The sequence below is a fragment of the Anthonomus grandis genome, chromosome 13, assembly GCF_022605725.1.
Source record: "Anthonomus grandis grandis chromosome 13, icAntGran1.3, whole genome shotgun sequence".
NCBI lineage: Eukaryota > Metazoa > Arthropoda > Insecta > Coleoptera > Curculionidae > Anthonomus > Anthonomus grandis.
Genome location: NC_065558.1, coordinates 587,201 through 614,749, shown reverse-complemented (window position 1 = coordinate 614,749; position 27,549 = coordinate 587,201). Strand labels below are relative to the sequence as shown.

Sequence of the window (27,549 nt, the reverse complement as noted above, 5' to 3'; positions counted from 1 at the left end):
CCATTAAAAACTCTAAAAAAAATAATTTAATAAAACAGACAAGGAGCAACTTTTTTATATTATAATTATTTATTATATTGTATACAAAGCGATGAAGAACACGAGTCTTTAAACAAAACTCGTTATTACAAAAAATGACTGCTCAGTAAATATTTGTCCGATTTTACTCTAGTTTCCACTGCTGACTAGAAAACACTCGAAAGTATTATTTAGAAAATATATTTAAGCCTTAACTATATCTTTTAAATGTCACTAAGAAGTCCTTCATCTTACTATTGGTCCGATTTACCTTGGTTTTTACTAGTCAAAAATAATTTAAAAAGATAACACCAAAGTACTGTTTCAAAGTAAATGCATTTTTTAACTTAGCTGTGTAATGCTTATAAAATTTTCACCAATGACCTTCCAATCATAAATTCTCTGAAAATTCTTTGAGGCTTCTCTAATTCCATAATTTTAAAATTGAAATATTCATAGTCACCCACTTACCCCAGATCCATAAAATAGAAGCCATAATCCGAGGAACAATAAAACACATTAGAGGGTGCTTGATAATGGTTTCGTATCCATTACCGTCACACTCACACATGGAGAATCACCGTGCCTACAATTTGTAAAATTATCTTAGTGAGGAGGGTGCTAAAAGCAGCCACTTTATCATTTAAATTAGACCAATTTAGCTCAAAATATTTTTTTTGCTATTAACAGTATAGATTCCAAGAAGTTTTCCTTCTCCTTGTTCAAGGTGTTTTAATACATTTCGTCAGGATCCTGGGGTTGATAAGTTAATTAGAAAATTCTATAGGGCTATTCTGGAAAATTATATAAAAACCGATGCTTTTCCAGACTAAAAGGGCTAAAGCAAAAAGGCGGCAAATAGAAGACGTCTACCCTTTAGTCAATTTTGATGTGGAAAAACGATTTTTCAATAGGTTTTTCCCCCTCGGCTTTAAGCTGAGTGAGGTTAAATGGGGTTTAAATCGGATTTTTTTTTCGGAAGGGTTGCTAACATTATTACTGATCCTGCTTGAAAAATATGAAAAATTGTACATCTACCCTTTAATAATATGTTAACGATTAAAGAGAATTTTTCCCGCCCATTGGCCCACATTTCAGGAGAGTACATGTGCACTAATCACCTAATTAGTTTGCTCCTGGACAAGTTATCCCACCCATATAACGCTCAATTAACGCGGCTTTAAGTTTTCCACATCGATTATAATCCCTTTGAATCGCCCATGGTTTAATCGCATATAAACATGTAAATTAAGGTCGAATATTGTCGCTATTTATTCAACGAGCTTGTTACTAAGCAAAAGTGATTTAATGGCCCTAAGACTAAGAAATTTCAATTATTTATGCGGTTTTATTGCAATAGGGTTGGGGTTTGTAACTCTTACTGGTCTCTTATTTTTTCTCATAATAGATAAAAAAAAAATCAGTAAAAGACTTTTTAAGGTGTATTTGTATTTTTTATTAAACCTGATTCAAAGCGATGAAGGTTACGAAATTTCAAACAAAAACCGTCTTCGCAAAAAAATTATTTCTCAATAAAAATTGGTGTAATTTCCACTGTTAGCTAGAAAACACTATAATGCGTCATGTAAAAAATTATTTAAGACATTAACTACAGTAAAAGTCTCATTGTATGAGGATAGTTATTTAAAAAAAAATCACTTTGTTACTGTTGGTTAGATTTTACCCCAGTTTTTATTATGCTCAAGGACAGACACAGATAGTTGGAATAGATCTTAGGAAGAACTGTTTTTCACATGGGCAATTTTATGTGGCCTGTTCAAGAGTAAGTTCCGCAAGTAGTCTAATAATTTTAGCACCTGAAAGCAGCACCACAAATGTAGTGTACAAGGAAGTAGTTCTAAATTAACTTTTACTTTTGAAATGTAGGTTTTTAGCGTTTGGTGTAATATTTACGTTTTTTTATTATGTTAAAGCCAGTAATTCATGTTTAAGAATAAACAAAAAATAAATGTTGATACTGATTATTATTTAAATAAATTAAAAAAACCTGTCCATCTCAACTTTCCGCGGACGAAGTCGCGGGTACCAGGCTTGTATGTCCTCTTGGATTTTTGAAAAAAATTCAGGAATGTGACAATATAAAGCTTATCGATAAAAATAACAATGTTGCTACATATCTTAATGTTATTATTAATTTTTTTTTTTCGTTGGTGTGTTTTAAAGTTAATTTTGTTAAGTTTTCCAATTCAGCTATTAAATAAACTGAATTTACAATTAAAAGATTAATTTTAGAGAAACCTTTTATTAAGATTTTTATACTTTAAACAAAAATTTAAAAAAAAAAATTTTACTGGACTTTTAAGAAATTTAGGGTGTATCAATTTTTTTTGGAATTTGGCCAAAAAGTCTGGAATTTTGTGATTTTAGTAAAAATAAGATTTTTGTGATTTCAAAAATTAAAAATTGCTTGTGAATGAAGTACTTTAACGCTTATTCAATTTTTAATAATTTTTTTGAAATTATTAATGCTTTTTTGGATGTTTGCTAATTTTTTAAAATATTTGGGTTTCAGATTGTTATTTGGGTATTTTTTAATAAGTTCTTGTAATTTTAGAAAACTTTTCAAAAAAAACAATCCTTCTGGAAGTTTTCAAAATTATTTGTTTTCTAGAATTTTGGGTATTTTAGGAGATAAAAATAACAATGTTTGTTATTTTTTTTTTTCGTTGGCGTATTTTAAAGTTTATTTTTTATTTAATTTTGTGATAATTTTTATATTTTTAAAAATTATTGATTTTTTTTTTGAGACCTTTGATGCAAAATTTGAAGTTTTTGTCAAATATGTTAAAAATTAAATTTTAGTTATTAAAGGTAGATTGAAATAAAACTAATTGCTTTTAAAGGGAATTTTTCGGTTCTAAATAATACAATTTTTAAATTTACCTAAATTTTCTACTTAACAATTCAGCTATTAAATAAAGTGGAATTTACAATTAAAAATTTTATTTTAGAGAAACCTTCTATTAAGATCTTTACACTTAGAAACTGAAAAAAAAACATTTTATTGGACTTTAAAAAAAAAATAGGGTGCGTCTATTTTTTTTGGAATTTGGCCAAAAAGTCTGGAATTTTGTGATTTTAGTAAAAATAAGATTCTTGTGACATAAAAAATTAAAAATTGATTTTGAATGAAGTACTTTAACGCTTATTCCATTTTTATTAAATTTTTTGACATTATTAGTGTTTTTTTGGATGTTTGCTAATTTTTTTAATTATTTGGAATTCTCCTTGTAATTTATCCGATTTTATTCTAGTTTTCACTAGTGACTAGAAAATACTTTAAAGTATCATCTAAGTTATAAACTAAGATACTTACGATGGTAGAAGTATTTTTTAATGTATTACTAAAAAGACGTAAAGTTTTTGTGCCCAGTTCATTTAAAAAAAAATTACACTGCAATATCATTAGTTTAATTTCATTCCAGTTTGCATTATTTTATAAAAAACACTTTAATAAGTGCTATTTTAATAAATAGCACACCAGAACTCTAACTAGAAGCATTTTGAAATTATTTTATTCCATTATTATTAATCAATATTACTTAGACGGATAAAGGTTGTGAATTTTCAAACAACACCACCTTGATGGTGCTCAAAAATGGCCAAATTTGGATTTTTTTTTTGGAAAGACCATGAATTTTAAAATATTTTTTTTAGCGTTTCAAGATTATTTGGAGCATTCTGAATCGTGTAATTCTACTAAAAAAGTCGTACATTTTTTATTTTTCGAGATATGGCTCTTCATATTTGAGACGATATATTATTAATTTTCACTTGGAAATGTACTTTTATAAAATTTCTTTCTGAAAAAACTAATAATTTTGCAATTATTTTTCTCATATCTCTAGAATATGTGAATTCTTCAGAATCTTTTAGTATCACCTAGAAGGTCGTATGTTTCATATTTTCCGAGATATGGTTCTTCAAAGTTGAGAAAAAAATTGATTTTCACCTGAAACTGAATTTTTATGATTTTTTTTCTAGAAAAACCATTTATTTCTGAATCGTTATGTAGCCTCAGAAAAGTCATATGTTTAATATTTTTTGAGATGTAGCTCTTGAGATTTGAGAAAACAATTATTTTCACCTGAAAACTATACCCTTTTTTCATCTTATTTTTCTGAGAAAACTAATAATATTTAATTTATTTTACTCTAATTTCTGATGCCTATAAAACACTTAAAAATATACATATTTTCAATACAATATACATACCTGTTCAGATTGCACCGAAATCAAAAACAATTATTACGAGTAAAAGGGATTTAATGCAACAAAACTCTTAACAGAGAAAACGGCGCAAAGATTCTTTTATGCGATAAATCAACGTCGCGACAACGTCCCCGGAAGAGACTGCACTCGAAAGGATTTGATATCAATCCCGATACACTTTCTCCGTAAAGTAAAAAAGATTTATAAAGGTCGTAAAATGGTAAAAATACATTTTATAGAGGGACGTTTCAGTATTTTGATTGTCGCATTTCCCGATAGCGCCAGTTTTAGTTGAAATATGATACGGGAATGGAATCCGAGATCGGGCCAACGTTTACCAGTTTCATGATTGGATCGTTTTCTTTTGTGTTATTTTTTCTTTGTTCCTTTATTGATGGGGCATAGAACTGTTTGAAATTGAACCAATTTTAATACAAAAAGGCTTCGTTTTATTAATCATATTACCCTCATAAGATATTTCTGCATAATTATTACCTAACTGTCGACTTACTGGCAATATTGGCGATGTATCTTCTACGTCAATTGAAAATTCAACTTAACATAGTTAATTAATCTAAGAATCTTGAGCCATGTGGGACACCTCAAGACATATTCGAATTTACTTATATATTTGATAATGCCATCGGCATCGCGCTTAGTTTTTGCGGTTATATTGAGGTCTCTCGTATTTTTAAGAGCTTTTATCGGTCCCGGTTGATTTTTAGCAATACCTTTGACACTATCGTATCGTATTGTTACATGTTGAAACACTTTTTAACTACTCCAAATAAAGTTATTGGTTCAATAGCTTTGATTGTTCAATATTTGTTTTCTCAAAATCTTGTATAAATTTTGAAAAACGCTGAAATAGGTGCCCAATTAAATTATTAGAAAAATATATACAGTGAAACCTCTCTTGAGCGGACACTCATGGGACCTTCAAAAAGTGTCCGCTCAACGGAGGTGTCCGCCACACAGAAGCCAAATTAAACAGCATGTTATTTTTTTAAACAAGTTTAATATTAATTATTTAATGACAATAAGTATATAATTAGGGTTACAAAATAATTATAATTATGCAAAAAAAATAAACGTAAAAAACAAACCAAAACAAAAACTTATGAAATAACAAAACGAAAATAAACTAAACTAGTATATATGTACATACATATAAAGATTTTTGTAAGAAATAATATATAAATATTTTGGAACACATGCACAAATTAAGATCATTGTTTATGTTTAAAATATTCTAATAAAGACGTTTGCCGATTTTTTTGTTGAGCAAAGTATCTTGGAAATGAAGATCAAGCTTAGATAGTAAATCTAGAGCAGATAGGTCACCCCTAGCCTGAGTGAAGCGTTTTAACTGTTGCGTCATATTAAAAGCCCGTTGATAGGTAATCAATTCCTCTTTAAAAAAATATTATTGGAAAAAACATTTTTTTTTCATAAAATATTTTCTCAAACTTTATGAAAAAAAAATTTTTTTTTCCAATAATATTTTTTTTTTCAAAATTTTGAAAAACACTGAAATACGTGTCCAACCAAATTGTCCACAGAATATGTGCACGAATTTTCAAAATTGTATTCACTTAATTTTTTGAGTTATGAACATTTTCTCAAATTTTATGAAACAAAAAATAATTTTTTCCTAATAATTTTTTTTTTCTTAAATCTTGAACAAATATTAAAAAACGCTGAAATAGGTGTCCAATTAAATTATCCGCAGAAAATATATACGAATTTTCAAGATTGTGTTCGGTCAATTTTTTAAATTATGAACGATTTCTCAAATTTTATGAAAAAAAAATGTTTTTTTTCCAAAAAAAAATTTTTTACAAATTTTAAAAAATGCTGAATTATGTGTACAACCAAATTATCCACAGAGTATGTGCACGAATTTACAAAATTATCTTCACTCAATTTTTTGAGTTATGGACATTTTCACAAATTTAAAAAAAAAATCCTTTTTTTCTAATAACATTTTTTTTCTTAAAATCTTGTACAAATTTTGAAAAACGCTAAAATACGTGTCCAACAAAATTATATAGAGAAGATTTGTGCAATTTTTTAAAATTGTATTCGCTCAATTTTTTCAGATACGGACGTTTCCTCAAATTTTTTGGAAAAAAAAATGGCTTGTTTCAATAATATTTTTTTTTCTCAAAATTTTGTACAAATTTTGAAAAACGCTGAAATAGGTGTCCAATCAAATTGTCCAGAGAATATGTGTGTAAATTTCTAAAATCGAGGCGTGTTTTACAAAAACCGCACATGTCCAAAATCAACGAAATTGAGCATCTAGTTTAAAAATATGATGTTTTTAATATCCTAAAATAAGATTCTACAAAAACGGCACAAGTACTAAGACAGAGCTAATTGAAAATTCGATAATTCTGCAAAAAACACACATGTCCATTGTTTTTCCACCAAATACAGCATTAGTCCATGCGACAGGATAGGACATGTGTGCTTTTTGTCGTAAAATCTCGCTGAAGCGCTCGAATTATTAGTCAGTTTGTTATTGTTTTGTCTATAAACCAGACGTTTTTTTGTGATTTTTGACTGGAGGTTAGAATTTGCGTTTTCTTGCTCAAAAATTATACTTAAAAAAATGCAAGATCATGAAGAAGTGTTAACTAATTGGCCTACAAAAAAGCCAAAGAAAATAAAGAAAGAGACAGTGATCAAAGAGTTAAAAGTTCGTGGCGAAAAGCACATAAATCACAAGGGCAAACGTGTTTTAGCGCGTAAAACTGGCGAAGCATGCAGGTATGTTAGAGGGTATATTTTTTAAGTGTGGGTTTTCCAATAAAAAAAAATATCTTTTTATAGTTGCAAAAATTCCTCTTTTTCCAAAGTTGCTGAAGAAAAAAGAATTGCCATTCTTACCCAGTTTAATAATATGACTAACAAAAATAATCAAGATTCTCATTTAACTGGTCCCCGATCTGAAATAAATAAAAAATTTCACGGTGCTAGTTTTACTTACAGAATAAGGGTGGATGAATCTGAAATAAAAGTGTGTAAGAAAGCTATTCTCAGCCTATATGGCATTAACGATGCTCGTTAAAGGCGAATTCGAGATTCCCTTATGACTACTGGAGCTTCTCCCAACGACAAAAGAGGAATACATGGAAATAGGCCAACAAAAACTCCAGATCGCATTACAAGACTTATTAAAAATCATTTTCCGCTAGACGCTCGCATTATTCACGTCGTAAAAATTCAAACTGTTCCTATTTACCAGAATCTCTTACGTTGAGGGATATGCATAGAATGTTCCTACAAAGTTATAATATAAACATACCATATAAAAGTTACTGGAAAGTATTTAAGACATATTTTAACATTAAATTTGGATTTCCAAGATCTGACACTTGTTCAAAATGTGACAAACTTGCTCAGCAACTAAACCGTACAGATCTTAGCATAGAAGAACGAAAAAAAGGAGATACAGCTTCGTAAAGCTGAAGCTTTTTTTGACCTAAAACGAAAATTTAAAATCAAAGCAAAAGCTGGAGAAGTAATGTGTATTAGTTTTGATTTTATCCAAATTTGCCCCTTCCTCACATACCATCTAACCTTGTTTTTTATAGCCGTCAACTTTGGTATAATGTTTTTGGTATGCATGACCTTGAAACTGATAATGTTTGGATGTATACTTATCTTGAAAATGAAGCCAAAAAGGGTGCCAATGAAGTGACTTCGATGTTACTGCATTTTCTTAAAAACCACATCCATAACCGCAGTTTGGTTATTTTTAGTGACGGTTGCCCAGGGCAAAATAAAAATCACGTAATGGCTCATTTTATACACCTTGGTCAATATTCTAAAAATTATTGATTCAGTAGAATACATATTTCCAATGAGGGGCCATTCCTTTTTGCCAAACGATTCGGATTTTGCCCTGATAGAGAAAAAGAAAAGACGTCTGGAGAGAGCCGAGAGACCAGAGGATTGAGATAATATCATTTTAAATGCAAGAATGAAACCTAACCAATTTAATTTGATAAAAATGAAGCAATACGATTTTTTTGATCTAAAAACTCCAAAGTCAACTATCAACATTAAAAAAATTAGGATTATGAAAATAACTAACCAAACATCTTTACTTTTTTTAAAGGATTCATACAGTGGCCCATTCAGAAGCAGTATTGTGGCCAAAGCAAATTTATCATGCAACATCCAACTGGAAAGGCTTTACAAGGAACTTCTTCCGTTTGCTTCAAAGAAAGCTGAGAATTTAAGATCACTGTTACCGTTACTACGTCTTGTAGCTAATAAAAACTACTATGAATGTATTCTGGATAATACTTACCCTGATAACATGGACATTAATGAAGAAGATGATAATAGTAGTGGATGTGAAGATTAATTTACTACAAACTATTAAACTAATCCTTGTTTAGAATTTATTTTATGTTTAAATTTGTTAAATAAAACGTATGTTTTTTCTTGCAAAAACAACTTATGTCCAACAGTTTTTTCAAATTTTTGACAAATATATTAGAATTATTTTTTTTTAAACAATAATTAAATATATTAACTTAATATACGCTGTAATTAATAAAACAAATATGAGCAAATGCATTTGTTTTAAAGCAAGATTTTTTTTATTTCCTGAAAATTTTGGATTTTGACATATGTGTTTTTTGTAGAACACGCCTCAATTGTATTCACTCAATTTTTTGAGTTACGGCCATTTCTTCACATTTTTTGGGAAAAAAATTGTTTTTTCAAATAAAATTTTTTTTCTGAAAATCTTGTACAAATTTTGAAAAACGCTGAAATACGTATACCATTAAATTGTCCAGAGAATATGTGCACAAATTTTCAAAATTATATTCGTTCAATTTTTTGAGTTATAAACATTTCCTCAAATTTACGGAAAAAAAATTGTTTTTTCCAATAATATGTTTTTCCTTAAAATCTTGTAAAAATGTTGCCGGAATGTCGGTTATTTATAACTGACCGCGCCCGAGTTAATTTTAGCTATTGATTTGCCCTTTAGACCCTACCCGGTTTGTTTTGCTTTTTATTTAATATTACGTAAAACTTTCCATTAATAATCTTTAAAATGGGATAAAGACTCTTAAAAATTCTTGGGCATAATTTAAAACTTCTTTTTATTAACGTTTTCTGGAAACAGCTACGAGGTAAAATAAATAGTCCCGGGTTTTGGCTTAACAAAGGGATTTAGCAGGTGAAACTTTCGAAATCTGGACTTTTAAGTTAGCCCATTAAAAAGCCGTTTTTTGCATGAATTATCTATTTTCATTTTTAATAAGACAAAGTGCATGATAAGGAATTAACTTATGCATTTCCACATTAATATCACTCACCAGAGTTTCTCTAATAATGTCCTTCCTGAGAAAACTTTAGGCCATTAACTCTCTTTTAGCGGTATTCCGATAAATCCGAAAGTAACTATTATAGACCGAAGATAAAACCCGTCGGCCGACTTTTATGGTCCGAACGGTAGAATTAAATTGGCGTGTAGCCCCAGGTGCTATCCGGACCTTTAATGGCCTTAAGAGTGTCTTGATATAGTTTCACTTGCTAATAGGATGAATAAATAAGATTTTTCAACTTGTACGCAACATTTCATGCGCAATTTAATAATTAAAAATTATTATTGTCAATCATAGTATATTCAGGCTTTGAATGTTATTTTAGATTGCCTTGCAAATATATCATTTTATAATTAAATAGTTTCTATTATAATCAGAGTATATAACTCAAATAGGTAATTTAGTTAGAAAGAAAATAAATGTATGTTGTGCAACACTTATTAAGACATATTACTAAGGCTATGTATATAAAAAAAATACAGGAATCTGATAATTTTGTTACATAACTGTAAACAAAGCTTGGTGCTAGGGTACTAAGACCTATAATTAATTAATATTAGATAAAACCAATAATGTTACTCTAATAGGTTGCGCAATATTTAAGGGAATATGCTGCGTTATTTTCATATTTGACAAATAAGTAATTTTTCTGGTATCATTTCATAGTAATAGTCAAAAATTCAAGGATCTTAGATGGGTTTAAAAGTCAAAAAGTGGGTGAAAATCTACCGCATTTCATGGTCCAGGCACGCCTTAAATCATCTTTAAATTTCACTTTTCTTAAGTAGTTGAACCCGCTAAAGACACAAAGAATCTTTAAATAGCAATTGTCAAGGATTCGTGGGTCTCAGATGGGTTTGAAGGTCAAAAAGTAGGGAAAAAGTGAATTTTCTGGTTTCCAACGCATTTCATGGTCTAAGCACACCTTAAATCATTTTGAAATTTTACTTTTCTTAATTATCTAGGTCCACTAAAGTCGCAAAGCATCATTTTATAGTGATCGTCAAAGATTCATGGAGCTCAGATGGGTTTGAATGTCAAAAAGTGGGTAAAAAGTGCATTTTCTCGGATTCTATCGCATTTCATGGTCCAGGCACGCCTTGAATCATCTTAAAATTTCTTTTTTCTGAAGTAGGTAAGCTCAACTGAGACGTGAAGCATCATTTCATAGCGATCGTTGGGGATTAATGGGTCTCAGATGGGTTTGAATGTTAAAAAGAGGTAAAAAGTTCATTTTTTTGGTTTCTACCTCATTTCATGGTCCAGGCACATCTTGAATCGTCATAAAATTTAACATTTCTTAACTAACTAAACCCATTAGAAACGTAAAGCATTATTTCATAGCGATCGTCAAAAATTCGTGGATCTCGAATGGGGTTAAAGGTCAAAAAGTAGGTTAAAAGTGAATTTTTCTAGTTTCTACCGCATTTCATGGTCTAGGCACACCTTGAATCATTTTGAAATTTTACTTTTCTTAATTATCTAGGTCCACTAAAGTCGTAAAGCATCATTTTATAGTGATCGTCAATGATTCATGAATCTCAGATAAATTTAAATGTTATGCTACGTTATTCTATGAAAGTATGTTATTACCATATTAAATTTAACAGATCCATATATAAATTTTGGTAATAGTATAAATTTTAACACAGGACATAGTATTTTTTCATACTCTTAAGAAAACAGATAATATGTTGCGCAACATTAAAATTTTTGTTGCTCACGTAAGATTTTTTTAAGTTGCAAATAAAATTTTTCTCTCGTAAAGAAATTTCGTCCACAAATTTACACAAAAACTAGTTTTCATTGAAAAATAGATAACGACGTTGCGCAGCAATACGCGAAACTTGTTGCGCAACTGATGCAATAACTTATTTTTATACTGTTCCTCATGCCTATTGATGAAGTTGTTGATGGAAAACAGGTGGTTTTGAAAATTTTGATTTGCAATAAAAATTGTTTGTTGCACGATATCAAAGGATCCTTTTAACAAAGCAAATAATTATTTATTGCGCGATATTAATTAAGACAATTCGCAGTAAAAGATAAAGTTGCGCAACCTCTAGGTATGGACCCTAATTAATTAAAAAAAACTAGTTCCAATTTATTTTTGTATTAGCAAAGTAACACGCCTTTTAATAATTAGTGCATCACTATTGTTAAAATGCTGCGCATTATTTTATTACAATATTACCTATATTGACGTGACATTATTAAAATAGTCAAGGTTTTTTTTTTAAATGTTGAGGTCAGTAGTATCTTGCCTAAGTACCTGTAAATATTGCGCAACAACCTCGTCATTCATTTTTTATTAGGGCAATTGATAAATTGCTACAAAATTGACTATTTGGATGTACTAATTTCCTCAATAGTAATATTAATCCAAAATTTAATGTTGCGTCTTCGTTAGTAAAATATGAAGAATACTGTGTTGCGCAACGATTAAAAAAACTTGGCGCACTTGGCTAAATGAATTAAAAAATGTCCTTGATAAGCTTGGAAATTATATTGTCCTTAAACATGATTCATTCTTGCAAGCAAGTTAATAATTATTTGTTTGAAAACAATTTGCAATATCTTAAATATAAAGAGAAAGGAATAGAAAAATATTTGTTGCGCAACAAAATTTTTAGTTCAGGAACTATGGGATGAGCAAATAAAGAATGTATTTTAAAAAAAATTCTCTAAATACGTTCCAATTTATTAAACAAATATTTAATTATAAATTCTCCTGCTTAAAAAAATACTATGATCAGATCTAAGTGAGACTAGCAAAGATCCGTTCAAATTCTTAAATAATCATAAAGTTTTACACTATGCTGCTAAATAATATGAATAAGCAATAAATGTTGCGCAACTTCTACGAATTTTCTCGCGAAATATTCATATAAATTAATGATATAGAGCAAGCAAATAAGCCCCCATGACGTCCCTTGACTCACCTGTTTTGTACTGCTGACCTATAAGATTTAAGCCGGAATGAAAAGCTAAAACTAATGACGCAGCGCCACAAGAAACCAACGTCTTTAACTCAGCTACGTTCATTAAACGCATAAACCGTCAGCCATACTTTATATGCTTGCCGTCGCTATTATAGCATAGTCTGAAAGATAAGAAGCTTAGTCTAGCGTCGCGGGAGATAAGCTGCATAACGTCTGTATTTTATTATATCCTATTTTCGTGCGGCAAGTATAGTATGGACGGTTTTGAATTTTAAATCATTTATCTTCCAAAGGGCGTTTTAATACTCCGATAGGGTCTAATTGAATGTAATTTTAAGCAAACAAAATGCCCCGAAGAAGAAAAAGGGAGAGAGAAGAAACCCTTGTAAAATGGCAAATAAAATGAAGGCCGCAAAGGCGAGCTTATTGTCTTAAAAAAAAAAAAAAAAAGAAAACGGTAACCCGAGCAAAACGATTTCAATTTTCGCTTCATATCGGCCGTTTTGCTTCACATCTTGAATATAAATGTCGCTTAAGGAGTCGTTAAATCTTCCTTTATCGTTTTGTTTTAGGACCATTATGTTTCAGATTTTTATGGCTTATTATTGTGGGAGAAAATGCAATGTATCAGTTACGCAACTTATTTCTTGAATTAAACAATATGAAATATTAGCTACAACAGATATATCAAATAATTCCCTTTAATAAGAAAAATGCGTCGTAATAAACGGGTTAAATCGAATGTCGCAGTTGCGCAACATATTTTCTAACATAGCAACGTAAAATCTCACGAAGCATGTTTTTTTTTTAATAAAATAAATCTACATCGAAAGATTTATTTTACACATAAATCGCGTCTTAAAGTTTCTGCACTCATTTTTCTGGAAATGATAATAATTCGTCAACATGTTGCGCGATATTTAATCACACAACTAATATATCGAATAATTTATTTTAGCAGAATTTCTTTTCTCAAATTGTTTAGTAGAAAACCCGCAACATATTTTGTTACTTTTATAAAATAAATTGTTTATTATATCATTAGATCACCCCCTTTATATGTGAGTGATAATAATTGGTTATGGACTTGAAATGATATGAATTATGTTGTACGATATTTAGTCGCACAACTGACTTATCGATTAATTCCCTTTAATAGAAAAATAAATTTTTGTCGTCAAATTGCTTGATAAAAAACAGGGAGGAAATCCAATGTATCAGTTGCGCAACACATTTTGTAACATAGAAACATAAAATCTCATGAGGAAATTTTTTTTTATAAGATGAATTATTCGATTTTTTTAAAGTTTTTTTTCTGAAATCGATTTCAGTTAGTTATATAATAGAAATATAACTTGTTACATGATATTTAGTCGCATAACAACAAAAATCAAGTAATTCGCTTTAATAGAAACATTAGTTTTTTTAATACATTAGTTGCACAACATATTTTCTGACATAGCAACATAAATCCCACGAGGAAAATTTCTCTTATAAAATAAATTATTCGATGTATCATTCGATAACCCATTTTAAAGCAATCGGACTTGAAATGATAATTAAATCCATGTTGCATGATATTAATTCGCACAACTAACCTATCAAGTAATTTCCTTTAATAGAAAAAATAGTTTTTTTTTATAAACTTGCTTATTAAAACACGGAAAATAAATTCAATGTATTAGTTGCGCAACATATTTTCTGACATAGCAACATAAAATCTCACGAGGAAATTTTTTTATGTATTAAATTATTCGATCACCCATTTTTATGCAATTAGACTTGAAATGTTACATGATATTTAATCGGACCACTAGCATCGACTAATTTCCTTAAATAGAAAAATTAATTTTTGTCGTTGAAGCTTGCCTAGTAAAAAACAGGGAAAAATTCAATATATTAGTTACGCAACATATTTTTTGACATAGCAACATAAAATTTATAAAAGATTTTTTCTTATGAAATAAATTGTTTGATGTATTATTTGATTACCCATTTTTATATAATTGATTTAATTGCTTATTGGCTTCAAATGATAATTAGAAACATGTTCCATGAATATTTAATCGCACAATTAACATTTCGAATGATTCCCTTTAATACAATTTTTTTTTGTTACCTTCCTTAGTAAAAACGGAGAGGAAATCCAATATATCAGTTGCGCAACATATTTTCTGACATAACAACATAAAATCTCATCTTGATTTTTTCGTCATAAAATAAATTGCTTCATTTTGATTACCGATTTTTATATAAGCGATAATAATTAGTTATTGACTTAAAATGATAATTAGTCATATGTTGCATGATATTATTTCGCAAAACTGTCTTAGTGAATAATTCCCTTTAATAGAAATGTATTTTTTTTTTAATTTGCTTAGTAAAAATCGGGAAATAAATAAAATGTATTTGTTGCGCAACATATTTTCGGACATAAAATCTCATGGAGATTTTTTATATACAATAAATTGTTTCATGTATTACTTGATCACGTATTTTTACGCAATAGATAAAAATTCCATATTGACTTGGAAAGATAATTAGATACATGTTGCATGAATACTTAATCGCACAATTAATATATCGAATAATTGCCTGTAATAGAATTATTTTGTAAAAACAGGACGAAAATCAAATGTATCAGTTGCGCAACATATTTTCTGATATAACCCATAAAATCTCAAGAGGATTTTTTTTATAAAATAAATTTTCCATTAAAAATCCTTTAATGGAAATACTATTTTTTTTCTTAACTTGCTTAATATAAAACGGTAAGAAAATTCAATGTGTCAGTTGCGCAACGTATGTTTTGATATAGTAATATAATATATTTTAGGAAAAATTTAATTTATTTTTCTTTATTATCACAATTAAATGGCTTGTCAACATTCAATATTTTTGCAATTGATTAACGACTTGAGACCATACGTACAAGTTACACGATATTTAATCGCACAAATGCCATATCGAATAATTCCTTTTAATAGGAAAAAATATTTCTTTAGGCCTAGTAAAAAACAGAATATACTTGCGTTACATATAAGCGAATTTATTGCACTGCTAAATAATTAAAAAATATTTCCGACAAGCCTAGAAATCTGAATTGCGAAAAGCGAACATGTATTTGTTGCGCAACATTTCTTAGTTACTCGTTCAATATGTAATTGGTCATTCTAAATGCACCTCATAACTCTGATGCAACTCCAATTATTTTAGGTTAATAATTTCCTGCTAAAGCTTAATAATTAATTAAATATTTACGAACTGAGAATGCCAGGGAAACATTTGGGCTGTTTTGTATCCAGTGATAGAAAATCTCCATTTTAAAGAGGCAAGAATAATCCTACGGCAGTGGCTCCTATTCCTGCTGCTGCTGATGATTTATTCAAGAGTTCCGTTTTGGAGATGGCGTCTGTCGACATACAGAGGTTTTGTAATTTGGCTTTTGAGTGCATTTAAATAAGCAGAGTAAAATGTTTGTGCTCGTATTATGGATAAAGACGTAATGGAGATTTTATCTCGAGGACATATTATCTCTCTCTGGGGGTGACATTTTTATTATATCTCCCGGAAATATAAATGTCACCCGATTTTTTTTCTTTTGCATTTTTTTCTCATATTGTAATCCTACCGGTTATTAGATTTTCTCGTTTTCGCCTCGATTCCTGAAAATACCGCGTTTTCCTGAAAAAGCGCAAAATATGTCTGGCGCATTGAATTTCCCCGTAGGATTAAATTTAATTTTTAACATTTTCGCTGCGACGCGTGATGCTAAAGATGGACTTAAATTAATATAAAAATATCCGCTTTAGTGAAATTTCTAGGGAAAAATAAAAATGAATTTATGAAATGTCCTCGAATTTGTTTTTTGTTTTAAGGAAATCCTGTTCATCTCCGGATGAGTTATAAACTGGTTTTAATTAGTAATTTAAACAAATATCGTACCTTTTTTAGCAACAGTACGAATAATAGGTCGCGCAAACTGTGACGCGCAACTATATATTTAAAACTATTCTTGTCATTTCAAAAATTTAATTTTATATTTACATTAAAGTTATTTGATTTTATAAATAAATAGCTTGTATCCTCCTTAGAGTAAAAAAAATTAATAAATCAAAAGTTTTTAGGTACATTTTTTAAGGAAATTTATTTAAACAAAATATTTTTCTTGGGCGTTTGCTAACAAAGCTTGCTTTTAAAGTTTAAAAAATTTTTCGGTCTGATGATGCTCTTAATATAAGCGAAACACGTGTAACTTACTGTTAGAATTAATAAATACTTTTGAGAACGAGACTTTATGTAGTTCCCTTTAGATTATTGAATTTAGGTCTCTTTGAGAAAATGGACGACTTCTTTCACTTTGCTTGTAAGATTGATTTTCGTGACTCAATCTGGTGTCACTTTCAGATCAAGTAATTAGTCAAAATCGTTGGCATTATTTTCATTTATTCCAGATTGATTATAAAAGTCTTTAGGTATATTTTTCCATTTAAAGTTTTCCAGATAGTCGACGTTACTCCAGGCCGTTCACGTCAATTTTATTATTTTTTTTATTAGTCGAAATAATTTTTACTTTTTCCAGGCCGTTTCTATCAATTATTACCAAGTTATCTGAAATAAAATGCTTCCTCTACTGATGTGCCTTCTTGTTTCAAGGCTCCTTACCCAAAATATATATTATGCATGCTTCCTATTTTCCATCATTTTCCTATTTTCTCAAGAAATTGCTGACACGTAACACACACACGTACCGTGTGCATTAGATATCGATCTTTTGCTTACTACAAATATTATTCTTACTACATATATATATATATATATACTGTGTTATTTCATCCTCGAGGGGGGTGACATACTCTCGTAAAATATTCACGAGATAATGGGTTACGTCAAACTTAACCGTACAATAAATTTAACTCATAAATAAAAATCATTCATTAAAATTTCATGCTAATTTTCGTAAAACATGCCCCGAGGGTAGTTAAGCGGAAAAACCGTCGACACCCGATGAAAAATGATTTTAATTAATGAATATCGCTTTAATGGCTATGACATCCCCTCCCTCCGCGAATGATAAAAACCCTTATGGTATTTAATTTAGGCACGTCCATATAAAAATATATACGACAGCAAGAAAATAGCTTATACAAGGCAAATTGAGAATCGATAGATGTATTTTATGTCTCGAGAGGCTGATATATAGAGGGCAATTCGCCCAATCTGTTTGTGGTTTTCTGTCCAGAGTAATGTTGTTTTCTTGGATTGAAAGGATCAAGGGAAAATCGGTGTAATTCGATTACTTGGATTGACTTTCCAGGAAATGTCACCGGGTTAATAATGTTTGGTATAATGAGTGAATATTTAGCAATGAAAAAGAACTATCTATAAGTTAAGGAAATTGTGGTGCCTAATAAAGTCCCTAAAATGATTTAAATATTTATTTTGCGCCCATCCACTCTCGAAGGAGGCCAAAAAAACTATAAATAAGAAAATTTATTAATATACTAGGAGTTCATGGTAATATAACTAGGGGCATCTAAATAAAATCGAAGTTTCCCAAAGCTCTTCAGAACTAATTTAACAGTCAATAACCCTTAAGACAAATTAAAGTTTTCCCTCAATCGGCTTCTAATTAATTGAATGTCGTTGGGGAGGTCCTTTGTGCGAAGACCCTGTTCACGAGCCTGAAAAAGAAAGGATTTCCCTGAATAATGGGAAAATCTATTTGTAATTCATCTGGGACAAATGGTTTGAGTTAAGCGAAGACTCGATTTAAAAAAAAAGGGTAGTTTACTGTTGAAATATAACCCAGCCTTCATATTTTGCCGTTATACAGGCTCTGCAAATAGGATGGACTTGTGTAAGGTGACTTTGGAATCGGTGTTTTTTTATTATGGTCTAAACAAAAAAAAAATCGAAATTTTTCATTTATAATTTATAACATAGAGCATAATATTCAAAAGAGTGTTCTCTATAAATGTCCTTTAGCCCATAAATCTCTTTCACTCTTAAATTAATGACTGTGATTTAGTTATTAAGGATCTTGAAAATAAATTACAAATTCAAAATGCTTGTCTAGGTTTTGTGTACGGTTTAAGAAAATTTGATCATATATCTCACTTATATTGGGTGGCATAGAATGGATTTTTGATGGCTATTCCATTTTATAATAAAAATTATTAATGATCCATCTTCCCCAATCACCTTTCAAGAAAGACCAACCTTCCGTAAACATATTCATGATTTAAATGTTAAACTTCTTGACAGATTAACGGTTTTACTCCATCAGAGCGCATACATTTCAAAGACATAACGTAGCAGTAGTAAAAAATAAATTAATTTAGAGTAATATTGTTAAATTTACCAATTAATGTCCTTAAGACTAAATTTAAGGAGTATCTGCTAGCGTTGCAATTTAATAACGTTAGTTTTTAATTAGTTTATTTTGCTTGAATGTGAGTTCTCAAACTGAGAAGTGCAGATTCAAAAAAAAAATACGTTTTTTAATGAATGATTGACGACCGATGGTACGTTAACCGTATTCAGGGTGCCTCCCATTAAGTCGGCACTATAAAATAACGGTAACCTGAAAATAACAAAGTTACAGCGATATTAATAATTTTGTCAAATTTAGGCACGTTGGCTTTAAAATAAATAACATCAAGTAAAACTCCTAATTTACAATAAATGAGCAAAAACATCGCCATCCTGATCAATACATTTCTGAGCACACTTAAGCACACGTCTTGTAGCTTTTAAGATTGATCTTCTATCTATTGATCCAATTATTTGCCTAATATGTGTTTGAAGTTCATCAACGGTTCTGTATTTTTTTTATACACTTCATTTTTTATGTTACCCCAAAAATAAAAATCTAGAGGGGTTAGGTCTGGTGACCTAGGTGGCCAACGAATCGGGCCACGTGTCACAATCCATTTATCGTCAAACAGTCTATTAAGTAATATTCTTACATCATTTAGTTGATGGGGAGGTGCTCCATCCTGTTGAAAATAGATTTGTTGCCGTCTCTCCAAGTTAATATTATCCAAATAATCTTCCAGCGCTCCAGATAATATGAGATCAACATATCTCCTTCCAGTCAAAGTGCCATCATAAAACACAGGTCCTATTATTTGGCTTCCTATTAAGCCGCACCAAACGTTTATACTAAATTGATTTTGAGGATTTCTGGGATCAGTAAGGAAAAGATTTTCTTGGGACCAATAGTGTACATTTTTACGGTTAATCATACCTTTGAAAAATCAGCTTCGTCGCTCCAAATTATACGGTTTAAAATATTATCATTAGCTTCATATGCATTACGTAACCAGTTGCAAAAAGCAAGTCTTCTTTCGTTATCGCCAGGAAACAATGTTTGGTTGATACTTTGCACAAATTTGTGTTTGTTTAAGACCCGCCAAATTGTTATTAAGCTCACACCGTAAGCTCTTGCTAAATCTCTAGTTGAGTTTTCCATATGAACTTCAAAATATGCCAAAATAGAAATTTCAACATCTTCGCTTACTATAAATTGGTTTCTTCTTCTAGTTCTTTTAAACACGTTTTCGTTACTTCTAAATTTTCTGTAGAGAATTAAAAAGTATCTACGGTTTGGCAAGTTACGAGTCTGGAATCTCTGGCGCTACTCTTCTAGCACTCTGTCACTATTTTTTCGACATACAAGGTAACATTCTAACATATCACATTTTTCAATATGCGTAAAAGACATTTTACTAATTTAGATCTTACAAAAATCACAAACTTTGCTAACATGTAACTGTCAGTATTTCTTTATTTAATAAAATCTCTACGGCTACTGTTATTTTATTATTCAAACAATGATTTATTTGTTTTGCTCTCAAAGTTCAAGTTTTTTTCTGAAAATATGGTAACCATGGTAATAGACAATGCTCTATCGGACTATTAATTTTCGTCACTGCAGCGTTGCCGCTTATATAGAAAAATAGCAACACTTTTGATTGTTTAAATAGAACAGCCTATAGATTTTTAGATATTTTGATTCCCTGCTTAATTTTGCGTCCTATCTTTAGGGGTTTTCAAGAAATAAAATAAATTTTGCGTGTTTTTCTTAAAACCAGGTGATAACTAATTGTTTATTTCTCAGCTATTTAGGTTCCTAAAAAGTTCAAATTTTAAACATCACTTTAAAAGACTACCTTGATTAACCAGAGTCCATTTTTTCGAAAATTTCATAAAAGTCTCCAAAATCAGTAGGAATGAAGTTCTGAAAATTTCTGCACAAATTCCAAATATAATTTTTTACGTTTTTCAATTAATCATTAAAATTTTGAGAAAAAAAATTATGTGAAAATAAGTGCCTGTATCTCAAAAATCAATAAAAATAAAATTATGAAAATGTCTATACGTATTTCTGGGATTATTTGATTGTATTCATATTTCAGTATTTAGAGAAAAATTTCAAGGTTCTGATTTTTTTTTTAAAGTTTGTTTTCTTTTTAAAAATTTGACCAAATGCTTATAACTCAAAAACTAGTAGCAATCAAATTCTGAAAATGTTTACACATATTCCAGAAACAATTTTTTCAGCGTTTTTTAATAATGTACAGAATATTAAGAAAAAAAATATTTCTTTCCAAGGTTATTTTTTTACTCAAAATGACCATATCGCAAAAACCAGTGAAAATAATATTTTGAAAATTTGTACACATACTTCATATAGGATAATTTCAATGTCCAAAATATTCACAGAATTTTGAAAAAAAAAACATTTATTGGAGAGATCGTTTTTTTTTTAATAATTTCACAAAATGCCCATATCTCAAAAACCAGTTGAAATAAAATTTTGAACATTTTTACACATATTCCTAGTACAATTTGAAAAATTCGACCTTAGTCTTAATGTTAATCATATTTATTAGGACGTCAATAAGTGTGTTTCTTATAAGCGAATTGAAGAATTAAAAAAAAAAATAAGTACATTAAATAGCAACTAGACTTAGATATTGTTGCTTAATAATTTAATTGCCAGGGGTATTTGAATAACAAAGATAGCCATTGTCTTATTGGCAAATAATTGAAAACCCAAGATCTTACTATTAAGTAAGACTCACATAGCCCCTGAAATTGAACCATGCGAGCTGATCATTAATGGGTACAAGTTGAAACAATATTACCAGTGATAACGATAGAACAGGAGGGGTTGGGCTCTAATCAGAGGTGATATTAAATATAACGTTAAGTCTGTAGTATCTGATGGAGGTTATAATGGATGAGTGGCATTAAATATTTATGTACAGTTCTATATCATTCACCTCAGAATGAAGATGCCAAATATATTAATTTTTTTGAAGATTACATAGAACAAGTTAATGATTTTAATGGTACTAACTGATTTTTAATTTACAGAATAAATTAAATTTAATTTTATTTTTAATTTAAATTTAAATTTTAATTTTTAAATTAAAAAAAAAAAAATTTAATTTTAAAAAAAAAAATATAATAATAATAAAAAAATAAAAAAAAAATAAATAAATTAAAAATCAGTAAAATTTAAAAAATAAAATTAAATTAAAATTAAAAAATTTAAATTAAAATTAAAATTAAAAATAAAATTAAGTCTAAAATTAATTTTTTTTTTTAATTTTTATTATTTATTTAAAAATCAGCTATACAGGGTATTTTATTTAAAATAACAATGTTGTTACTACTTTTTGGTATAAGCGACAACACTGTATCGCTAAAATGATGTCAAATTTTCAAAAAAAAATCATTTTTCGTTCTCCGTAAACGTCTAAGGTACCATCAACCATAAATCACCCTGTATAGGTAACACTACGTAAGAACTGAATAAACATCCTTGACTTACTCAGTCCATCTTTACATCCGAAAAAAATCCAGGAATTCCAGGACAAACTCAACTGCCTGGAATTACAAATAAAATAAAACCATAAATTATTAATGTAATCCTGAACGTGGGCTCAAGAGTCTGAAAACAACATAAATTCCTTCCCAGTTTTTCATAAATAAATAAATAAATAGCAATCGTACTGTTTTAAGTTATGCATCAAAATTTGCAAAAAACCTTACTCGAGTGGCCCCGTCGCGTCCGTCCGCCACAAAAATCCCATTTTTATTCAAAAACATCCGGGTACTTTTCCGTATGCGGTTTTTCGAGAAGATCCCGTCGACTACGAAATTCGTAATTAAGCTAAGTGGCGAAGGTCCGCCTGTTACGCAGATAATATGCAAAATGCTTTACTTTATTCATTAAGTTATTAGATTAAAATGTTCGCCGGACTAATTAGGCACCCCTCCCCGGAAGGAAGTATATGAAAAACCGTCTTTTACCCGAATTTGTTTTATCTCTGGGTTGTGCCACTTTACTAAAAATCCATGTAATTTTCATAATGTGGCAGTTAAAAGGCCAGTGAGTGCCAACGAAACGGCCTTAACGCTTCGTTACGCGACTTAGTTTAAAAGGCACCAAAATGTGATGACGTTCGTGCCCGGAATTTTTTATTTTATAGCGTGAAGGGAACTAATGACAGAGGAATCTCTCTCTTTTGCTCCTTAAGGTAAAATAATTTAGATGCTTTAATTATATCGGAATAATGTGTAGTTTAACCGATTTGGCCCCGAAGGATGCACGCTACATTATGTAACTGATTATGCTTAATTAAGTATCTGGTTACTGGAAACTATATCGGAGGTCAATAATTGAATATTATTAAGCTACATGTTTGGTTAAATAATTAAGGCAGAAATGTGGATAATTACTTTAATGAATAGCTTGTACTATTATAAAGGTATGAAAATGACACAGAATTTATGGAAATATAAGGTCTCTGGACATGCGTCACTCATTAAAAGTTCTTTAGACTATTAAAAAGCATTCAGGTGTGAAAATAAATTGGCCTTATTTAATTGTGAGAAAAACTAGTGATTATTATAAGTTTTTTCAAAAATGAAATATTAGGTGGACTATTCGAGGTTTTAGTATAATTTGTATAATTTTAGTATAATTCTTGGATCAAAAATTATGTTGCTAAAAAAAAAGCAAAATCTGAGGGGATTTAGTTTAGGATGTTATAAAGTATCTATGTATAAACAAGAATCGGTCTTATATATATCATAGGAATGAAGAAAATAGAGGAAAACTATAAATTAAACACCAATTTTTCTAATAAAAAATTTAAAATATTTTTTTTTGAAATAGAGAGTCCATTAGAAGCCTAATCAAACAGATTTGTAGTAATTTTTCAAAGAAATTAAGAATAATCGAGTTATTCAAGGTTTTACTGGTTGAAATATTTTTTTAAATCTAATTTGCAAAAATCAAAAATTATTTTATTCAGAAAATGTTAAAATCTAAGAGAATTTTTAGTTTTTACAATTTTTGTTTTGGAATATTACAAGGCATCCATGTGCAAAAAAAAGCAGCCTTATTTACCATAGTAATGGAGAAAATAGAGAAAAACTTTAAATTAAAAATATCAATTTATCTAAATCTATAATAGAAAATTTGAAATTTTTATTCTTGAACTAGATACTCCATTACAAGCTTAATTAAAGAACCCTTTAGTAAGTTTTTTGAAAAAAGTTATTCAAGGTTTTTCTTTTCAGATTTTTGGATTTTTTTTCCATAAATTTAAAAAAAATCAAAATCTGGGAGGATTTCAGTTCTTATAAAAGTTCTTTGGAATATTTCAGTGCATCCATTTGTAAAGAAGATTCGGTCTTATTTATCAAAGAAATAGAAAAAATAGAAGAATACTTTAAATTAAAAATATCAATTTACGTAAATCTAAAATAAAAAATTCAACATTTGAGTTATTTAAGGTTTTCTATATTGAAATAATTTCTTTTGAATCAAATTTTCAAAAATCAAAAATAATTTTAGAATTTTATTCCTAATAAAAGTTCGTTGGAATATTACAAAGCATTCACCTGTAAAGAAAAATTGGTCTTATTGACCATAGAAATGAAGAAAATAGAAGAAAACTTTAAATTAAAAATATCAATTATCCTGAAGCCCTAATGAAAAATTTAAATTTTTTATTTTTAAAATAGATACTCCATTAGAGGTTTAATTTGAGCTCTTTAGCAATTTTTTCGAATAACAAAGATTAAGCGAATTAATCAAGGTTTTCCTTTTTGAAATAATTGTTTCCAAAAAGTAATTTTATTCAAAAATAGTTAATTTCTGAGAGTGAAAAAATATTAGAAGTAAATGCTTCATTATAACCCTAATCACTTCATGAATATTAACGTAGATAAAATTAGCCATTAATGGGATAAGCTCCTATAATCAGAATAATTATTACACATTTATTACAACGATTTATTAATTAGCTTATCAATCATCTCTAAGTTACAAGCATGCGCAGTAAAAGGGCTATGGCGTTCAAATGTGCAGTTTGACAAAAAAAATCATAGATAATATTTTAAAGCAAATTAAATTCTTCATAATATAGATCATTCTTCATAAAAAAATAAATACTCACGGAGATACGAGTAAAATGACTCATTAATAGGATACACTCATATCTTTTAGGACCTAGCAAAGGCTTCTGATACTGTCTGTCTCAAAACGAATCCGCTATACTGAGGTAAATAAAGCTATTAGAGGTCCAAAACCTATTGGGTATACTACTCTCCCTCTCATTATGGAATTTAATTATTTACTCACACACACATATGTGCAAAACCTAAAATGCATATCAATGTTCGTATAAAATAAAGAGAACCGTATTTATCTCCTTACTTCTTTTAAAAATCCCGCCAACATATAAAGTGCCTCCTGGCGGCGAGTGTTAGAACACCGCTAACATTCCAGGTTTGCCTCGAGACGGAGTCGTTGATGCTGTTCCATCGCTATGAATCTCGAATGCCGGAGAACGGCTGGGGTATTGGTGATCGTTACAATATTAATTAAGATCTATGACATATAAGGTTCTTCTTTTTAATTTTTTTTTAAATTTTATTCTTATGCAATGCGTCTGTAGATTATGCATAATATGATATAGTTAAGAATCATCAGCTCTAATAACAGAATTTAGTAAACACAAAGTTTGTCCTGCTAACAATAAAATCACTACACAACCTCGGTGGGTTTTAGTTATAAAAAAATACAGAATTACTTATCACTTATATTTAACATTTTATAGGTTCTTTTCTACAAAACGAAAGAAAAAGCCGATGGCTCCCAAACTGACAATGCCTTCACAAGAAGAAATTACAGAAACATGCTCAAGATTCAGAGAGTTGCAAGAGAATAAATAAATTACTACACACGCACTTTATGTAACTTTTTGATTAAATTAAATCAAAAGACAAAATTGCACTTTTTTTCAATGGATTATTTTTGTTCATGTTTAAAAGGTATTACAAATACAGAGCGCGATTTATAAACTTTTCAGCTCCCGTTGCCGTTCCCGTAGTCACTTAAAATATTCAGAACTGTACCTACTTAGGTACCCAATTTACAAAGCTTCATTAAAACTAGAGATCACATCTGGATTATAATGCTTTTATTAATGTAATCATTTTTTAAATAAAAATGTAAAGGTAAACAAAATATTCTTTTTAAGATAATAAACAAAAATTATCACAGCACCTCATCTGACATCTCTAAAGAATTTAAATCCCAAACTATAGATACACCTACCCTAATTATTACTATTAATCTTGTGCATTATTAGATCTGGTAAGAAAGGTTACATTTTACTATAATGTAATTTAATTCCTATTAAATTTTCATTCAAACTATTCTAATTCAATGAAAAAGGCAAAAAGCCACAACCGAAATGTTCGAAACGGTCCTGAAACACGAGATTTATCACATTAATAGGAACAGTCTTTAAATTTGCCGCTAAATTTACGACCAATAGAAATACGCCAAGCCTCTGTGTGCGATACAGCTACGTGATTGGTCATCGACCGTTCTGTCGCCAAACGTTAGTCAACATAACCTAACTTTGATTGACTTGACATAACCTAACCTAACTTTTCCAAAAAAGAAAATAATCCCAGTTTTCCACTTTATTTATTAAATAAGAAACTATGGTATAAATCTTAATCGAGGCCTACGCACATCCATGTTTTCCCTTGGAAGGAGCGCTTTGAGGCGCCCAGTGGTCAATTGCTCAATTTGCTTAAAAAACATTTTGACCACTAACTTATCCTGCAACAGTACACCTGAAACTGCATCCAAACCCCAGGACCAGAAAACATTGAAGTTTCGAAATAAGCTGCTTCCGAAATAAGGACCAAGACTGAGGAGCAAGTAAGTTTTGTAATAGTTAAGTAATACACATAACCAGATTCCATTTAGGTTGCCCCCTATTTGGTGCAGTCTGTCCCATAATGTAGAAGGCTCCTTGACGATTTATTAATTAGCTTATCCAATATCTCCATGTTCCAGACATGTGAGGGTCAATGATAAAAGGACTCTGGATCATGGAAAACTTTCTTAAAGGAAATAATGCGTTTTTCATAAGAGTCTTTTAAAAGCAATTTTAATGCAAAACTAGAAAATAAATAGAGACCATTTAAAAATCACAAATTTTGATTTTCTCGCCACGGATATTCTATATGTGCGGTCTTATCAAAAAATTTCTAGATGATAATTTTTCTTAATCATATCTCCATCAACCATTACGTCCCATACATAACAAAAACCGAAATTCAAAAGTCAATTATACAGCAAAAGTGACGGTCCGAATGGCGAAACGCCGCAATAACGTACCCGCCGATAATTTGACTCTGACCTGATCTGACTGGAGGGTGGATCCGAACGATTCCAGGTCCAGTGCACATTATTAAGTGTCCATTTGATTAGTCCGGCTTTCGGACTAGAAGCGACCCTGATTAACTGTTTAAATAGATCCGCGCCGTCAAATTGGCATTTGAACTTTGGAACCGGTTAATTAGTCAGACGTATATAGAGATACGGGATCAATTGCTAATTGCCGCTCTACGGTACGCCTAACAGAGTTATTTGACTACTAATTTTGGTT

At 29.6% G+C, this 27,549-nt stretch overlaps 1 protein-coding gene across 2 annotated transcripts in view; it reads left to right on the top strand.

Moving 5' to 3' along the window:
* The window catches only part of LOC126743599 (uncharacterized), a 134,401-nt gene that overhangs the window by 39,441 nt on the left and 67,411 nt on the right, over nt 1-27,549 (top strand). Inside the window, exon 1 of one of the 2 annotated variants that reach the window (XM_050450767.1) lies at nt 26,543-26,816. The exons of the other annotated variant lie outside the window; for it this stretch is intronic. The gene's annotated coding sequence lies outside the window, so the exon portion shown is untranslated. Of the gene's footprint in view, nt 1-26,542; nt 26,817-27,549 lie in introns of those variants that run through there. 2 annotated transcript variants of the gene reach the window in all.